This window comes from Malurus melanocephalus, unplaced genomic scaffold, assembly GCF_030028575.1.
Source record: "Malurus melanocephalus ecotype Western Australia unplaced genomic scaffold, MMel_1.1 scaffold_876, whole genome shotgun sequence".
NCBI lineage: Eukaryota > Metazoa > Chordata > Aves > Passeriformes > Maluridae > Malurus > Malurus melanocephalus.
The window spans coordinates 45,938-56,104 of NW_026624108.1; the positions used below are offsets into that span (position 1 = coordinate 45,938).

A 10,167-nucleotide genomic window follows, 5' to 3' on the forward strand; every position below is an offset into this window, starting at 1 on the left:
TTGTGAGGGGCTGAGGGTGACCCTGTGGTGACAATGGGGTCACTTCATGTCCTGTGCCCACCATGAGCTGTTCCTGTTGGCCCTGACAGAGTTGGGAGGGACACGGGGTTAAATGGGAATTAAGGATCGGGAGTTACAGCAATCCCAGCTGCTGCTGTTATTCCCATTTCACCTGTAATACCCCGGATCTGTGAGAGAAAGCCGAGCAGCTCTGAGGATGCTGAACKGGGGGTTCTCCCAGGTCAGGGTTGTGCAGGAAAAGGAGCACCATATTTCTACCCCTAAATAAACAAAAATGTTTAGGTTTGACCTCCAAAAACATCACACCAACATCAAACATCACATCCTTTGATCAGCARACAATAAATCCCTTTTAAGATAACCTCTGTGTGTCAAGAAAGGCTGGATACTCAGTCCCTCTTCCCTTACCATGTTAAGAGGCAAATATGTCTCTTCTCTTATAAATAACTTTAATTTKATGTTCTTGCTTTTGATGTAGGATAAAGCCCGGCCCAAAACAACATGTACAGGATCTGAAAAGATGGAGATGGAGGTTGGAAAACATCCTTGTCCTGGGAATATTGTGCAGCAAAAGGAGGGGAAAAGGAGTCAGGAGAACACAGCAGTCACCACTTCTGCAGAAAGACTGAATTCATCTTATTTTTAAGCCTCTGAGCAGAATAAACCGTTCAGACCAAAGCGTGACGGGGAGAAAGCGCGAAATAACATTTTGAGGATGAAAGTGGAACTTGGAAGGAAAAAAAAAAGACCGTGCAAAGCCAGGTGGCTGCTTGCTGTGAACACTTTATTTATTAATAAACACAACACACTCGAAACATTTGGCTGCTTGACAGAATCCTCAAAAGTCTTGRAAAGGGATCAAAGTTCTGGTTCCTGTCCCTRTCCCTGTCCCTGCCACAGCCCAGRGAATGACGGTGCTTTTAAGGACAATTGCTGTGGAAAACTCCCCTGGAATTGCGGTTCCTGCCTCCCCGTGCCAGCGGGAGGTGGCTTTGTCCCCTGAGGGTGGCGTTGGGGACATTTCGGTGCTGCTGTCTGAGGTGCTGAAGCCGCAGATCCCCCAGCACGGGCTGGGCCTGGCCGAAAGGARCAGCAGGGGCTGGAAAAGCGGCTGGAAAACCGATCTGGCTGGGTTTAAACTGGCCAAAATGGTCTTTATACCAACACAGAGGAAAGGCAGTTGAATTTCAGGGTCAGTTTTCTTCATTGCAATGCTGGAAGTGCTGAGGGTTTGAAAGATGAAATGGAGACACGAAGCGGGCGGTGAAGCTCCCGGCTGGAGGTTTTTGGTGTGCCAGCCCTGTTYGGTGGCTCAGATCTGGGCTGCTGACTCACCGTGCAGCCAATGTGGCGTTTAAAAAGGCAACGCTTGGCAAAACTGGCACAATTCCCTGCTTTTCCCGTTTTCCTGCGGATCRGGAGCTGGGATTCACAGGGCACAGCCGTGGAAAGAGAACAGAGGTGGGTGAGTAAATGTTTAAAGTGATGTTTTCTGCTTCCAGGAGGTGGAAATGTGCAGGTGATTACCTGAGGTGTTAATGATGAGTGACAAGAAGTGCTGGGAGAAATCCCAGCCCTGGAAATAATGAGAGGACTTTCCTTGAACCTGATTTGAATTCCAAATCCCAGCAGCTCTGGGATTTGCTGGCATCATCCTCCACTCAGGGCTGGGGAGAGGCTGCCAGGGGAAGGGAGGAAGTGATTGGTCTCCAGGAATTCCCAGCCATGGAGACAGCACTGCAATGGCACCGTGACGTGAGGGGGCACAGCCAATGGAGCCCAGCTCTGCRAAAACGGGGGGAAAAAAGGGATATTTTTATCCTGGGATGGAACAGTTCAGCTTAGGGGGAAGTGAGGGTGGAGCRGGACCAGGTGGGGAGGGAGGAGCTCAAGGGAAGCTCCCACCCAGAGCTGGTCACAGAGCCATCCATGCACCCAGGATGTTCATTAAGGAGATTTAATCACTTTATTCACTCCCTCACTCTGTTCACTCATTTGTTTAATGCTCAGGGAGCTCAGAATCCCAGAATGGTTTGGGTTGGAAGGACCTTAAAGCCCATCCATTCCCACTCCTGGGACATCTCCCACCATCCCTGGGTGCTCCAACCCCATCCACCATGGCCTTGGACACCTGAGGGGTGAGAATTCCACAACCAATCTGCTCCAGATCCTTTTACAATAAACAATTTCACCCTAATTCTCCCTTTTCTTCATTTTCTTTCTYTCTCTGTTTTTGCCTTTCGCTTCCCTTTTTCTTAAAATTCCAATAAAATAATTTTTATTATTAAAAAAAGCACTAAAACCGTAGGAAAAAAATTGTGAGGGATGGGAATGAGTTTTCTCGATGCAACTGGGACATTTCTGCTGATTTGCCACGAGAGGGACACAGAAGGAAAGCTAAAGGAGCTGGGAAAGAAAGGATCCAAGGAACAGCTCGGGGTGGGATCGTAGCAACGCACATTTCCCTTTTGTTCAGGAATTTCTGGGATCACAGCATTCCCACAGCTCCCTTCATCCCATGGAATCCTAAAAAATCTTCACACAAAAAGGGTTAAGAAACACCAAGAGCTAAAATGGACTTTTTTTCACCCTGATTTCCGTCATTTTCCCTCCGCTTTTTTCCTTTGGAATGTTGGGACAGGGAGAGGTTGGCCTGGCTGGGATTTTGTTCCATCCCGAGCCCCTGGAGCAACAAATCCTGCAGGACTTTGTGGGTTTGTGGAGGTTGGGGAGGTATTTTTGTTTATTCCCAGTGAATTTTCACTAATTAGGGGCTGATCAATCAAATGCCGGGAGGTCCCGGCTCCCATAAAATTCCTGCGTGGAACGAGGGCCCCATAAAATCCTCTGAGGTAAATATTGAATATTGTGGAATTAAAAAGCCTGGTCCTAAAATGCTCCAGATTGGAGGTAATGCAGTGTGGATTTTTAGGGATCTGCAGCTGATTAATCCTTCATGTCAGCAAAGCTTCACTTCCAGCCCTGCTGGGCAGSCTGGGATTGGGATAAAAATGCTGGGAAAAAGGAATATGGGGAGGAAAAACCCCTCTTTTAAAATAAATTTAACTTTAGAGACTTCAGTTCTAAGATATTTCTACAGCAGCAGTTTAACATCACATTGAAATGTCTGTCTGGTACTGGGACACTGACTGGTCTTCTTTATATTTTTATATTTTTATATTTTTATATTTTTACCAAGCCCTTTAATGCCCAGAATACTTGCACATCTCAAAAAGTGTCATTAAATAAATTTTAAATGAGGAATTTCTTTAAGGTGCCAGAATTCTCAGTGCAATGGGAAATGCAAATCCAGCTTTGATTATTTCAGTAGACAAAATTCGCAGAAAAAAGGTTTTATTCCTAATTTTTTTTTTTATTTTATCCTTCAGCAAATTGTGATAAATCTGTTTAATTCTGATTTACCTGCAGATCCAATTGGGGATATATAAATATAAATTGGGGATGTAACTTTGTGAAGGAAAATGAGAAGATTTTGGCATTTCTGCAGGGATTTTGAATGAAGAAGGTTCTTAGAAATTAAAGATGGTGAGTGACATTAAAAGATGCCAGATCATAAAAGATAGCAGACATTAAAAGATARCAGCAGGAGATGAAAGGCAGGAAATGAAATTCAGTGTTATAAACCAGCTCCACTAAGCCAAATGGACAGTAAAAACCCAATAAATTGTAATTTAATATTAAAATAATAATTTAAAATATTGTATTTCCTTCCATCCAAAAATGTGTCAAAACTCCCTCTCCTTGAAAAGAGCTGAAGTTCGTCCTGAACAACAGGACAGGGCCTGGATTTGAGGAATTAACATCAGGAAAAATYCTTTTCATGAACAGAACTTGTGGCTTTTGGTGGGATTTTAACTGCAAAATTACCGTGTGAGGTGATGTGAAGTTAGAGCTCGCTAGGAAAAGGCCAAGAGTTCCTAAAATCTGGAAAAAAAATGGCTGGAATTCCTGAATATATTCAAGGAGATGTGTGGGAGTATCTGTTACCTATTAGAGCTGCCTCTGGAAGGAGCAGAGTTGTTAAAACCCCTCCATTTCCAAAGGGGCATCRGCAGCTCTTGGAAAAAAAAAAAGAATGGGATTTCTCCAAACCAGATGTTGTTGTAGCAGAGCTCAAAAACAAGGCTCGGAGCTCCTGATGGGCTCCAAAGATTGTCCCTGTTTGTTGGGATTGCTGGCAGCTTTCCTGGGCAGATGGAGGTGATTGTGGAGTAATGGAAAATCCAGGCTTCACACGGGGCTGGGATGAGCCTGTGGAGCTGCTGATCCTCGCTTGGACTGGGGAGAAACACAGGAAAATGGGCAATTTTCAGGTTATCCCTGCAAATGGAGGAACGTGGGGGATTTTATCAGCTTGGTTTGGCCTCAGGTTGTTGCTGATCCACAGCAGGTTTTCAATTTTGGGACAGGCAGGGTTAAACTCGACCTTGGGTTTGGATCTGCAAAGAACAAATCACTTAAAATCAGGATTTTTGCAGTCCCACCCTGGCTTTTCTGTGCTTTTCGTGTAAGGGAATAACACATTCCCATTCTCTGTGCAGAAAGTAAATCCTCCCCAGGAAATCCTTCTTTCCTGCTGTGGGACAAGCCTTAATTTGACATTTAACAGTGAAATAATGTAAGTTGGGGTTTGGCTGAATGGCCCAACATGTGCAAGGTGTGTTGGGCCACACAAAGTGGCTCCATGGCTTCCAGGAGGGCTCCAGGACTGRGCATCTCCATCCAAAAAGGCCCTGAAACAGGAAAATTTCATTTTCTGGCCTCCAGCTCTGAAGAATTTTCCTCTCTGCCCTTCAGTTCCTTTTGATGTYAACACAGAATTTGCCAGCTTGGCTTTATCTTTTAATTGCAAATATTCAAAGTTTAGAAAACAAGGAGTCATTTATAAAGTACATATATATAAAGTCATTTATACCTTCACAGCAGCAGCAGCTGCAGGAAAGCCTGCTGATGTTTTATCAAGTTTATCTTTCTTTTTTATGCCCAAACCCCCCCCCAAATTTGGAACTGAGGGAACCCAAAAGCGTTGGGCGTCGCAGTTGTTTTGCCATCATGGAAGCCCTTGCAAGGAGCCTGTGTTTGTCCTGTCTGGGGTGATGGTTTTAGGAGGGGAGAAGCCTGAAGGGGAAGGAATGTTTTGCTTGCAGAATTTGGGGAGGAAGCTGGCCAGGGCTGCAGGCAGGCCATGAATGGCTGCAGTGTAGTTGTGTGACGCCTTCCCAGAARTCAGGAGCTCCTTGGGAACGCACCCAGGCCGCTGGTGGAATGTCACCAAACAGCCTGGGARAAGATCAAGGGGGCTGTGGGCTCCCACATTCCCATATTCCCAAGGGGGAGCGTTCCTGTTCCACCATGGCACCGACACCCCATAGACAGAGGGACCCTTAAACACGTTTTCAGTGGAGGATTTGCCCCTACGTGCTGGGAAGGTTCTCTCTCATCCTGCTGATGTTCAGGAGTGTCYCRTGTGCTCCCTTTGCTCAGGATCATYGCTTTTACAGCCCAAGGAGGGATCCTCCCACCCCAAACTGCTGCTGCTGGGTCCTGTCCCGGCCTCAGATCGTGATGGAAACACCTCAGGCCCTGCCTGGCCCTGCCCCAAGCTGCTCTCAGAGCAAGTGGAGCTCTGCTCTTGGCTTCTCCMCGCGCTGTGCTGTGAGGAGGCAGCGTTCCCAGGGGCCAGGCAGCCAGCTGGACCAGCAACAACCCTGGGAAGGGTCTGGAGAGCCATGGGAACGCCGAGATAAGGAGATTTTCCATGCTGGTCCCTCCAGGCCCCGCAGAGCAGCCATCACCAGCGGTGTCTGTTGGGGTTCACATCCCCACAGATGCTCCCATGAAGCTCCCACAGGTGCTCCCGTGGAAGCAGAGCCTGCTGGAATTCCTGGGTTCTGAGCACAGCCCGTGGCAGTGCTGCAAACCCATCGTGGAGTCTGCAAACAGCAACTCCTGGGGCTGTTTTCACTAAAAACGTCATTGCTGCCCTTGATTTACGAGCAAACAGAAGTTTGCAAACGGCTCCTCCGGCCTGGCCCAGGAATCCATGGGCCTGATGTCATGTGGACAGGGCCCAGAACACGGAATTATTTTTATGTTGTTAGCAAGGGTTGTTGAAAAATGGAAATGTTAAACTGGGTCCTGTGGCCTTTTCTTTTTGGCCATGGGATGGGGGCAGAGCCCGGGGGCTCTGGGGACTGTCCTGGGATGGATGTGTCATGCCAGGCTTGGACAGGACTCTGGGGTTTGAGGCCATCTTCCTGGCTCCAGATGAGAGCAGGGCTTTGCTGGAAGAGGGGATTGCAAAAGGGGAGGTGAGGAAGGTCTGGAGAGCAATAATTTTAAACAGCACTTCGGCAGTGATGTCATTTCAGCTGAAAAATAATGTTCGAGTTTGGGCAACGAGTTCCTCTGGAGCCGGAGGAACCCAGGGCCGGCAGCCAGGATGGGGAGGAACTCCAGAGAAATGGAATAAAGAACCCGTGGAAAGGTCATGATGGAAAACCATGTTGGGATAATCCTGGGGAAAGGTGGATAAATAACCTGGAATTCCCTGTGAGCATGGTGTTCCCAGGAAATGGAGGGGAGGAAGGTGCTGCAGCCCTGGGCAGGGGCTCTGCTCTTCTGTCTGCAGGTCAGAACCAAACCTGGGGAGCTCAGGAACAGCCTGGAGGGTGTTGTGATCCCAGACTGGGATCCCAGAGTGATCCAGAGCTCCTCTCCTGGGATTGAACCCAAATTCAGCTCAAATCTGCATCCACCTCTTGCCTGAGGAGGCTTAAAGGCTGAAACAACCACAGGACATTGTTCCAGTGGATTTGGCAACTTGAAAAACATCAGGAGACATCAAAAATACCCCCAAAAACTGCTTTGTGGGGTTTTTCCTTTCTAGGATGGCTCTTGGGCTGGATTGGAGGCTCCCCCTGGGCCAAACTGTAGGATCAGCCCTTTTCCATGGAGTTTTGAATGAATTCCCACTAATTCAGCCTAAAGAGCTGGAGGCCTGGGCAGCCTCAGRTAAAGCTGCTTGTGCCTTGCACTGWTTCTCTTCTCTTTGTTCCCTGTTCCACTGGAGGCCACCACAAACCTCAGCCGGGGGGAAAACAACAGAAAAAGCAAAGAAAGGGGCACCTGCAGCTCAGAAATGACAAAAAGCTCCTGTTTTAGAGGAGATTTCAGCCTTGGAGCTCCCCAGGAACAGCTTCTCTTCCCAGCTGTGCCTGGGAGCCAGGGAATGAGCTCAGCCTGGGGGATCAGATTTTGCTGAGTGTACAGGGTTAGGCTCRCTCGTTCCTCTTTTCCAGAAGTTCCCCTCTCCAAGCCATGCCTGGATATTTGCTTTTCCTTGGGAAAYGTGGGCCCTCTCAGCCTGCGCCGCCTTCGGTGTCCGGACGCTCGGCTTTGCCAGCAGCAAAGTTGCTTTTTGTCCTTTCCATGCCTCCACCTGAGGCGTGGGGTTCCTGGAATTGTGAGTCTTTTCCTGGAGCTGCGATGGCTTGTGCAGAACACTGAGATGTGGCTGGAATTCAGGGGCAGCTCTCGGAATTGTGGCTCCTGGTGGCCTTTGCTCTGGTGTGGATGTCACACCCAGCGTGCTCTGGCTCCAGGACAGTCCAGGGAAGAGCCTGACCCTGCACTGGCCAAAAGGAAGTGGAATTTTGTGTAAGGAATGCTGCAAAAACGCAGAGGACTGAGCCTCTGCTTTGCATGTGGAATTCAAATTAAAGGAGTCTGGGACCATCACAGTTGGGCCCGTGCAATTTTCAGGTGGGAAGGGTGGTTTAGATGAAGCAAGGCCTGACTCTGGATCTCTCACAGCCCACGRTCCTCACAAATATTGTGGAGAAGGAGCGGATTTGCTCCCCAGGCTGTTTTTCAGCTCTGGGTGGGGTCGGGAGAAGGCACTGCCAGCACTCTCCAGAGCCAGTTCATTCCTGTGAGATTGCTGGGGCTGATCTTTTCTGGAAAGCTCCAGAGGTTTGGATCAGTCTCCAGCCTCCATCCTTCTGGAGAGCTCACCGCCCCTTGTGAGCCTGCACACGCCGTTTTTCCATTCCTCTGGAAGTGACAAAAACCCCAAAACAACCCCACGGCCTGGATGATGCTGAATTTTCCTCTGAGCTCATCAAGGATGTCCAAAGAAGCCCCATTTTGGACGGGGCCAAGAATCTGTAAAGTCTCAAAGTTGAGCAAAAGAAAACTTTGTGTGGGTGAGGAGAGAAGGGGGATGAGGGGAGCTGAAGGGATGGGAGCCAGGAAAGGATGGATTCGGGAGCCAGTGCTTGGCCCAAAAGCCATGAGGGGTGAAAAAAACCCTTGCACRAGTGCAGCTGTTTGTTGGAGCCCCTTTAATGAATTATTTTAATTATTTTAATTCAAGAAGGAGCTGCAGCTCTGGAACATTGCGGGGCTGACAGGGGAGATGCTCCTCCATGGAAAGGTTCCCTACAGGGCTCAGCTGCTCCAGGCTTTTATTTCGGGAAATTCCTCCTTTTCTCRTGTGGAAATCCATCTTTTTATTGGAGGAAATCCCTCTTTGGAGGGAGACAAAGAGCTGCTGCTCCTGASGGTGGTCCTGTCCTTCTCCACGGATTCATTCTGGTCACAGCCTTTCCTTGCTGGAAATTCCTGGAAAACCTTTCCTCAGGGGCAGCAGTGTGGGGAGCTGGCCCTGCAGGGTCWGTCCCAGGATTGTCCCTCCCTGCTCAGCCCCCAGGAGCTGAAATCCTCCCTGCTCAGGGTTTTGGGAGCAGTTCCTGAAATCATCCAGGCAGTTTTGGGGAAGAAAAGTTCCTTCTGCTTTGCTGGAGATCAAAGATCAGCTGCAGGGGGGGACTGGCAGAAAGGATTGGGACCAAGCTCTGCTACAGCATCCCCAGAAGAGGAAGAATTTGATAATAAATCCATTTTCTTATTCAAGATTCTCCTTTTACATGTGGGTAACGGGACTGCTTTGGAGAACACATTGGAAAATTTGCTGGTGCTTCCTTTGTCCTCTRTTCTTTGTRTCCTCCACAAATCTCCTGATTCCASAGAAAAAAGAAACCCCACCTGTCCTGGAGAATTTTCATTGTAGCTCAGAGAGGCTTTTCCCCTTATCTTCCTATATAAGAAAAAGCCCTTTTTCTGCACACAAATGTTAAATGGCTCCTATTAAAACCGAATTTAAGTGAATTTTATCTCTTCCCGAGACAAGACAGAGAATATTACATCCAACAATCAATTTATTTCCCCCCTTTTCCCTGCCCCGCTCTGCAATTTGRGTTCAAGAAGGGAATTCAGCCCTTCCAGCATCGATCCTTTCTTCCTCCCCTATAACTGCAATCTCATTTCCAGCAGGACAGGGCTGCTGCCTCCTGCCAAGAACTGGCTGCAAAAGCGTTTGTACAGAGCACCTCTTTGATCAGCGCTGTCCTGAAAAGACCTGATCGCTGCCTTTGCCTCTTTCCAGCTGCTGAATTGTCCCGGATATCTTCCTGCTGGAGCTGCTGAGGGGTTTTAACGGAAAAGAGGGAAAATTGGGAAAATTGGGAAAATTGGGGAGGGAAACGCAGCCCCTGTGGCAGTCGGGGAGAGGGGAAGAGATGAGAGAAATGCCATTAATCTGGAGTCAACAAGAAATTAAAAGCTGCTTGTTGCTGGGTGTGTTCAGGAGACCTGGGCAGGTTTTGCTCAATAAAACCCCTGCTCTGTGGGCAGTTCTATGGGCACCAGCTGCTGTCCCTCGCTGAGGATCAGAACGGGCTGGAAATGCCCAATTCCCTCGGGATGTGCCAGCTCTGCCTCCAGAGGGATGGGGGCTCCGTTCTTGGCTGATGGGACAAACAAGGTTCCCCCTGGAGTCCCAAACGGGGAGTGTGACCGCAGCCATCGATGGTCACATCATTTAGGGGAAAAGGGAAAGCCAGGCTGCTCGGAGGAGGGTTTGTTCCTAAGCCCTGCCATCCCGAGGAGTTTTGGGAACACGGAGTGTGGAGCTGTGTTATTGTCATTATGGCTCTGGGAGGTGTTTTTCAGGAGCAAAATCACAAAAAAAAAAAAAAAAAAAAGGCAGCCCACAGCCAAAGGACTTTTACTGGGAAAGCTCTGAGCATTAATGAAAGTCCCGACAATAATTCCCAGCAAGCC

The 10,167-nt window shown here is 48.5% G+C and overlaps 1 protein-coding gene across 1 annotated transcript in view; it reads left to right on the forward strand.

Annotated features, from left to right (window-relative positions):
• The window catches only part of COMP (cartilage oligomeric matrix protein), a 29,575-nt gene that overhangs the window by 1,669 nt on the left and 17,739 nt on the right, over nucleotides 1-10,167 (forward strand). The window contains exons 2-3 of the mRNA XM_057385821.1: nucleotides 500-1,482; nucleotides 3,451-3,567. The gene's annotated coding sequence lies outside the window, so the exon portion shown is untranslated. The remainder of the gene's footprint in view (nucleotides 1-499; nucleotides 1,483-3,450; nucleotides 3,568-10,167) is intronic.